General features: G+C 36.7%; 1 long non-coding RNA gene across 1 annotated transcript; it reads right to left on the bottom strand.

Moving 5' to 3' along the window:
* Nucleotides 1-3,319: 3,319 nt before the first annotated feature.
* On the bottom strand, nt 3,320-7,033 carry LOC138109808 (uncharacterized). Its single transcript, XR_011150714.1, has 2 exons — nt 6,641-7,033; nt 3,320-3,490 (listed from the first exon to the last, which is right to left on the bottom strand). It is a non-coding gene; the product is annotated as an uncharacterized lncRNA (long non-coding RNA).
* Nucleotides 7,034-8,051: the final 1,018 nt, after the last annotated feature.

Below are 8,051 nucleotides of genomic sequence, written 5' to 3'. Positions count from 1 at the left end.
ATGTGGTGTGTCTCTCTCTGTATACACAGATAGATATATATCTGTAGTTCCAAACAAGTAAAACCAGAGGGACATAGTGATGTATTTATACAAGCTGGCAGTAATAAGTGAACTGGGAGCAGAGAGAGATTGTTAAGTACACTTTGGGAGACATTGTGCAGAAGGAGATAAGAATCATTAGGAAAAAGGGGAGCTGGGGACAGTCTATTTTACAACCAAGTAGTAAGGAACTAAAAAATAGGTGATAGCTGCCAGGTTGATAGTACTGTGGGGATTTTTGGGGCATATATATGCATATATATATCTCTGTATCTCTGTATCTCTGTATCTCTGTATCTATCTATCTATCTATCTATCTATCTATCTATCTAATCTCTTATTCTTCCAGATCCAGACAGAATAAGGTTTGATACCATGAAGGAGCCCTTAAACAAAACTGCAGTGAAAACTGTAAATGGTAATGAACCAGTAAAATACCATGACATGGCTGAGATCAACATTGCTCAGTTCTTTTGTTGTTCTGCTGTGATTTTCAACATCCAGCTGAGTATGATTGACTCTTAGCTGGGGATTGAAGTTTACACATACTACCAAAATAACATAGACCTGAGTCACTAAGCATTTGCACCCTATTTCCATCCAAGTGTACCTTGATAATACAACTGAGATAGGACACTACAACACACTGTCTCTCTTCTGGGATTCCTGACTGCTTCACATTAGAAAGAAGCTTTTCTGGAGAATCTTCAGAGGTACTATAGCAGAAGAAACTTGGTCTAGAGCCAGATGCTTTCCCTCTTTGCTTCTATAGACAGAGGGAAGTAAATACAAGGCCTGAAACATGAATGAAATGAGGAAGGAACATAGATTTTTGTGGCTTGACATTTCATTTCATCCCTGTATCTAGCAGAAGATAAACAGGGCTCCAGAGACATATTTTTCTTTTTTGTGGATGAGCAAGTATTTGAGTTAAAAAATGGTCATCCACTGATCACAATAATTAATCCCTTTGCCACTCATTAACACCTGAATTTTTCAGGTTGAGAGATCATGGGTCTATTTGTGTCCCATAGGTCACAGCCATCCAGGAGCCTGCAGAGACTGTGCAGTAGTGGAGATCAGAGGGTCATTGATGCATCTCTCAGAATTCAGACTGCTTATATTTTTGAATGCAGCACTTTTTGAAAGGGTGTTGCTTTTTAGATTATCTGAACCCCACATTTTGTTGAAAATAGTAGAGTATTCAATAATAGATTAATCATGAAATAAATTGATCAATTTTGTAGTTCCTTTCATGCAACAGGAACCTTCATGATACACTGTGATCTCTTGTGATTACATGCATGGACAGCAGTATATAAGTTAAAGAAAACCAAACAGGTGTAGAATCTTAAGATTTAGTTTTCCATATGAAGATAATGGTTGTTTCAGCTTTTAGTTAAAGCTTCTGCTGAGTTTCTAGATATAGATTTCTTACCTCTTGAGTCTTAGTCAGTTAGACAAGGAATAATTTAGGCTACATATCTGTTCTTATTTAGGTTAATATTGTTTTAAAGGGACTTCCACATTTTGACTACAGCCAACAAATTGACAATAACTGGATCTTTTATAAATCAGAGTAGCTCCATTTACTCATTACAGTAGCATTGACTGTCCCCAGCAGTAACAGCACAGAATCATAGAATCACAGAATCATTAAGGTTGGAAAAGACCTCTTAGATCATCAAAGCTAACCATTAGTTTAACACTGCCATCTTCACCATCAAACCATATCCCCAAGTGCCACTTCTACACATTTTTCAATACTTGCAGGAATGGTTATTCCCTGGGAGTCTTTGTCCAATGCCTGACCACCTTTTCAGTGAAGAAATTTTCCCTAATACCTAATCTAAACCTTCCCTGTGACAATTTGAGGCCATTTCCTGTGGTCTTGTCATTTGTTACGTGGGAAAAGGGACTGGCACCCAGCTCTCTACAACCTCCTTTCAGGCAGTGGTAGAGAAGGATAAGGGTGCCACTGAACCTCTTTTTTTTTCAGGCTAAACATCCCCAGCTCCCTTAGACACTACTCAACTCCAGTCCTGTCACTATTTTCATTGCCCTTGGTATTGAATGTTGCCTAAGGTATGTTATAATATGTAATTCAAAAAAAATTTCACATATGCACGTACAAAAAACAGGCTGGAGTGAAACAACTGAATTTTTAAGAGGAACCCAGAACATACACATTTACAGAAGCCCCCCCACAAGTGATACCTGCATGTACATTAGAAGTTATTTGACCAAATCTGATCCAGTAGTGTCAATGGAAGTTATCATAAATAAACTAGGCAAGGTACTGACATAATGTGTCTTAGAGGTTGCTGGGGCCAGTATCTACAGTGGGCTTGTAGGCATATTGGGTGATGTTTTTCATGTCTGCTCACAAATCTGTAGTTTCACCTCAAATGATCTCAGGTAATGAAATATGTCTCTAAGGACATCTGCAATGAGTCTAAGAGCAACTGCAGAAGATTTTGCTCAGGTAAATACTTTCCTTCCATAGAAATTCTTATCTAGGTGAAGTCTTAAGAATCTGCTGAAAAAAGGTTTGGCAGACATACACCAGAAATATGACTGAGATGTTGCATGTAATTTTGATGATACATAATGAATAAAAAGACAGAAAAACAACAGCAAAAATAAATTTAATCTTCCATGCATGGCTCTGAGTTCCCAAGTCAAATGATTTATTTGCAATTCCTGCTAGGTTGATGCGTTGTGATTATATTATTTTTGTTAAAACGTGGTTTATAATGCTGTTACTGATACCTTCCTTTTTGCATTCAGCAGAAGGGATGCACTTGCTCAGAGCCTCACTGGCATTGGGCATATTATGTAAGTCACTTGGGAAGTATTTTATGCACTCATTACACTTTATCAGCACGAAAGGAAGCACAGAGAATCAAAACAAAAGATTTCACACAGAGCAATAGAAAACAAGATGTGCTCTGTAGAATATTCATGAAAGGCTTGCAGTATAGCTGAGAGGTATCGGAAGATAGAAGATATTGTGATAGTATACACATTTCTCAGTCTTTAAAATTGCATAAGCCCCCAGGTACAATTATTCATAGCCCTACACAGCCTCATTCAGTAGTCTTGAAGCATTAAACACTTGTTTATAAAAGAAAGAATTCCCTGGGCTTCACTGATTGTTCTTATGATGCCTTGAAGACAGTGCTAACCATTCAGATTAGTAATACTTGGAACTCTGTACAAGACAGCTGCATATTTTCTGTGACACACAGATGTAGGAAACAAAATATCATTGATGAAAACAAGTTAGAACAAAGAGTTTATTGTAGCCCACATGATGGCTTCAGCTTTGATTCAGCAGTGTTTGAGACACTGGAGAACAATTTTATGAGCTTGAGCAGAGCCAAAGTGCAATGGTGGAAATTGGTGTAGGAGTCTTTTATGTGTCTTATTTCATTGACATCAAAAGTGACTAAAAAAGAAAAAAGAGAGGAGACGCTTATAATAAAATGCACATGCTAATACTCACTAAATTCTGCTTAAAGTCTTGTAATCTCAAAGTTTATTTAATCCAATTGCCTTTTAGCCACAGTGTCTTGCTCCAACATCCAAATAGAATGACTTTTTAATATAACTTGCACTGTTCTGTATCCAAAGTTGGATTTAGTCTTGCAATTTATTCAGTCAGAACCAACTTATTTTCTAATTAAGTCTCACACATGCACAATCTCTATATAAATATATTAATAAGTCTATCTTAAGCCTAGAGGAAAGGGAATTTTAGAGAAGATACAATCCTAAACTGCAATTGTATTGCGTAAAGCATAATATAGGTATGCCATACCACTGCATTCCATTATTTGGGTATTTCATCATAGGCTGGGAGAAAAATCTATTTGTTTTTTTATTATTCATATTGTTCTACTATTTAAGACAAAGCTAAAGACTAAAGGTTGAAATTAAACTTATGTAAAATTAGTGTGGATTATTTAGTATATACATAGAATGTAGACATTATAAAGTTGCCTGAAAAACACATTGTAAAAACATGAAATACAGCAAAGCAGAAAACGGCACTTTCATAACTGGTTATTAAATTAGCAAATCTAATATGTAAACCCAAGATTTTTTGTATAATTATTGGTGATTTTTGAATTTTGAAATGAAAGGAGTTTGTGGTATTGAGAGAGTAAGAATTTACTCTTAGATAATTAAGTGGGAGCTGAATTCCTTTCAAAGTATTTAATTTTTTTTAGCTCTCATTTTTAGGTAACATTCTACTGCCTGCTGGACTAGGGGTTGCAGAAAGGCCTAATCTAAAAATTCCTTATTAATTGACAGCATTCTCTCACTGCTTTACCACCCACTATAAAATGTTATCCATAGGAACTGCTGATTTTCAACCATATGCCCTGCACATTGGTGCAAACTTCTTATTTTTCATCTCCATGGGCTGCTTTACAGATCAGGAAGGTTTTGTTGTTTTTTGACAGCCAAAAAAGTCATGTAATGGTGTGGGAAATACTTGCAAATTCAGCCAATCAGTTAAATACAAACTTTGTCTGATTTGAAAACAATTATTGTAAACACTTGTGTGTACTTTTGCACACCAGTCATTTTTCCTGCTTGATTGCTCATTTGCTCTCCTTAATTTTACACCTCATTTTGCTTTTGAAATCTGGCTTTGGAGTAGGGGAGAATATGCATGTTTTCTGAAGCAACTTGATAAGTCTGCAAGAACCTATGGAAGGTCAAGTTCTCACAATTTCTAAACTTGCCAGTAATGAGACAAAGGTTGATCCCAAGCAGCGTATTGCTTGGAAATCAGAACAGAAAACACCTGATATACTTTCTCTTTGAAAATCACAGGCAAAAATATGCTTTTAGGTGGACCTAGGTTCTATTTAAAACTTAAAACCTGGTTTGTGGTTGACTGTACTTATCTCTAAATGCTTGTGTGGTAAATGCCTCCTAGTAAAAATCACTGTGTGGTTCATATTGTAACTTGATATTTAATCAAGTTATGAAAAAAAAGTTTCTATAGTTCTGCTTTATGTCTGAGAAAGAAAATGCATCTCTAAGGATGCTGAGATACTATCACAACTCTTTAGCATTGATCCACTTCATCTGCATCCCTTTTAGCAGGAAGAGAGAATTGGAAAAATATTTTAGAGAGTTAGATGCACAAATAAGCACTGTCAAAATTGTATAGTAAGAGAAAAGTGGACACAAAACGAAATCAGAAACTCAGGTTGAATCAAAACATAAAGCAGGACTAATAGTCTCTGTGGGACAAAGTTTGTGTTCTGGATTTATCTTGTAACTATGAAGGACTTGGGTTAAAAGAAAACCATGAGAAAGGATAAAAAACTATAATACTGATAGGAGGAGGAAGAGAAAAGATTAAAGTGATCACAGGGAGACAGAAGGGGGTGTTTACTGTGGAGAAACTAGATAGGAGAGTAAGAAAGAGACACCAAAAAGAAAAGCCTGTCTGCAAAGAGGAAACCACAGATTCAAGAAACCAGGTGTCCTGACATGCTGTGTCCTAGGACAGTTTTCCAGCAGTTCCCTTTACTCCTTCAACTGCCTCCCTCTTTTGGCTTTCTCTTGGAAGTGGAGGGAAGCCTGACTACCTTGATGGCTTCACCCTTGAAATGTTTCCCTTCCTTAGTATAAATTAATGGGAAGGTAAGTAAAGAGAATTTGATACCCCAGAAAAATGTCCGTGTCTTTCCCATGCTAAATCTAAAGAAGGACAATTCAAGTTTCCCCTACTCCAGTCAGAGCGTGTAGGTTCACACTGCCTAAATAATTTCTTCTTAGGAAAAAACCCCTCTCTTTTCTTGAATCTGAAATTTTAAAAAGTCCTCAAGAAAACTGACATTATTATTCTTCAAGACTAAGACAAGACATACTCATTTTATCTTAATACCTTTTGTTGAGAGGAAAGGGTTCAAACTAGAAGATTTGGTGAGGAATAAATGGTTTTGCTCAAAGTGACCTTGCAGCTGAGAATGCTAGGAATGTTGGTGTGCGAAAACTCCCTTTACTATGCTTACTGTTGTTCATCCTCTATCTGTTTTGAGAAATAGAATTCCTCTGTAGAAATAGCATACTCACATGGACATGCTTGAGCTTCCTGCTGGTGGAGAGAGAGAGAGCTTAAAAGCACAGCCTTGTGACAAACTACAGGTGCAATTGGTATCTTGGGCCGGCAGTGATAGGATGAACTAAGCCTAGTTCAGCCTGGTCCCTGTGAGTCTCTGCCACCCAGCATTGTCAGTAAGGTAATGAAATAAATCTACTCTGCATTTCAGCTGGGGTTTGGTGTTTGCCCTAGTTACTTATATATGTCAGTTCACACACCTGTGTGCAGGAACTCATGCCTTCTGATCAATGAATCAATATGATTTCACAGAAGCTTCTTATTGTTTAAATTGTACCCCACTCACACATCTCACAACTTTGACATCATACCCTACTTATGCACTTTCCTTAGTTATACATTCTACCTTCTCTTATGCTACTTATACATATTACTCTGCCTATATATCTTACAACCTTTACATGATACTCTACTTATACATTTTACAACTTTTACATAATACAGTACACATACATTTTGCAACTGCTGTGCATGAGATCTCACACTGCTTGATTGGTTTCTCCATTTTGTCCATGAGCTCCACACACTCTGATGATTGGTTTTAATCTAGTGCAGCACAGTCCTTTTTATCTATTCCTTGTTGCCTTGGTATTTAGTTTTTCAGCTTCTTCTTTCTCAATTCTTTTCCAATTAAGCACAGTTTACCTTTCAGTCCTTGATAAATTCCTGAGAGCTCTAACAAGTGGGGCTCCTGATCCAGGCAAGCAGCGTTGAGATGATGACAGCAACAAAACCCATCCAGTGATCAACAATCAAGTTAGTCCAGGAAATCCAAACAACAAGACAGCAAAGGACAAAGAGTAGATATAAGCCTATCTCCCCTCCAATCCTCAGACTGGAGCTTAAAAACCCTCTTGGGGCTGATGTGCTGCAGCTGAAGGTGGAAAGGCCAGGTGAAGCCAGTGAGGTAATTTCAGCCTGGTCCCACTCTGAGGGCTCTGATAAGAATAACTAAAGATAGCTTGGCTGGGGCACACTATCATGGTTCAAATACTTTACAACACCTATGTTTCTAAGACCTAGTCTCAAGGAGGAAAATCAACCAGTGTGTGAAAACCTTTGTAAGGGTGTAAAAATGTTTGTTTGGTTTTAGCATAAGTATCTGAGTATATTGTTCAATTATATTTTTTTTTAAATGAGTTCCTTAGGAGACAGAACAAACAGTGTAAAGGGGAGATTTACGAAAAACATCACTAAGCTTGTGAATGCTTATTGATTACATATGGAGCATGCAAATATACAACAATTGCAGAAGTAAAAATTCAGTTACCTTGGATGATTTGCCCTATGTCCAGTTAACCTATGTTATGGATTGCATCTTTTCTGCATGACTTTGAAATATCACTGGTTTTGTATTTGGAAATTAAAATTCACAGTTAGGAAATGCCCTTGTCATTTATGTGCCTATCACACAAGATTGTTTTTCAGAAGAAAGAATATTAATAATGCAAGACTCCTGCTAACCCTCAGTATAAAAACTTCTCAACCTATGCACAGAAAGGACTCTGCGTTTGGGTGTTCACTGTTTTTAAAGACTTCACCTTAAGAGGAAATGATCCCAATAATAGAAACAGGGATCAAGGTAACATAATAAATAAAATCTACAAGGCTTTTATTTATGCTTGCTAATGCCATACTTTGATTCAAAATATTTAATGAGCTTAGGCTTATTTTAGTAACACAAACTCTGAAATTTGTTAGTGTTTGTGAATAATAAAATGATATATGTTGTAGAATGGTCGTTCTCAAATGGTGATCAGCAGGTCTCTACCTAAATGTGGCTCACATTTATGTCCCAAAATCATGTTTCCTTATAGTATTATGGTTTAAAGGTTTAATAATAAGAATATATTTGGTCCCCCCA

This window comes from Aphelocoma coerulescens, chromosome 4, assembly GCF_041296385.1.
Source record: "Aphelocoma coerulescens isolate FSJ_1873_10779 chromosome 4, UR_Acoe_1.0, whole genome shotgun sequence".
Taxonomy (NCBI): Eukaryota; Metazoa; Chordata; class Aves; order Passeriformes; family Corvidae; genus Aphelocoma; species Aphelocoma coerulescens.
The sequence above is the reverse complement of the archived record's forward strand: the minus strand, read 5'-3'. Positions and strand labels throughout refer to the sequence as shown.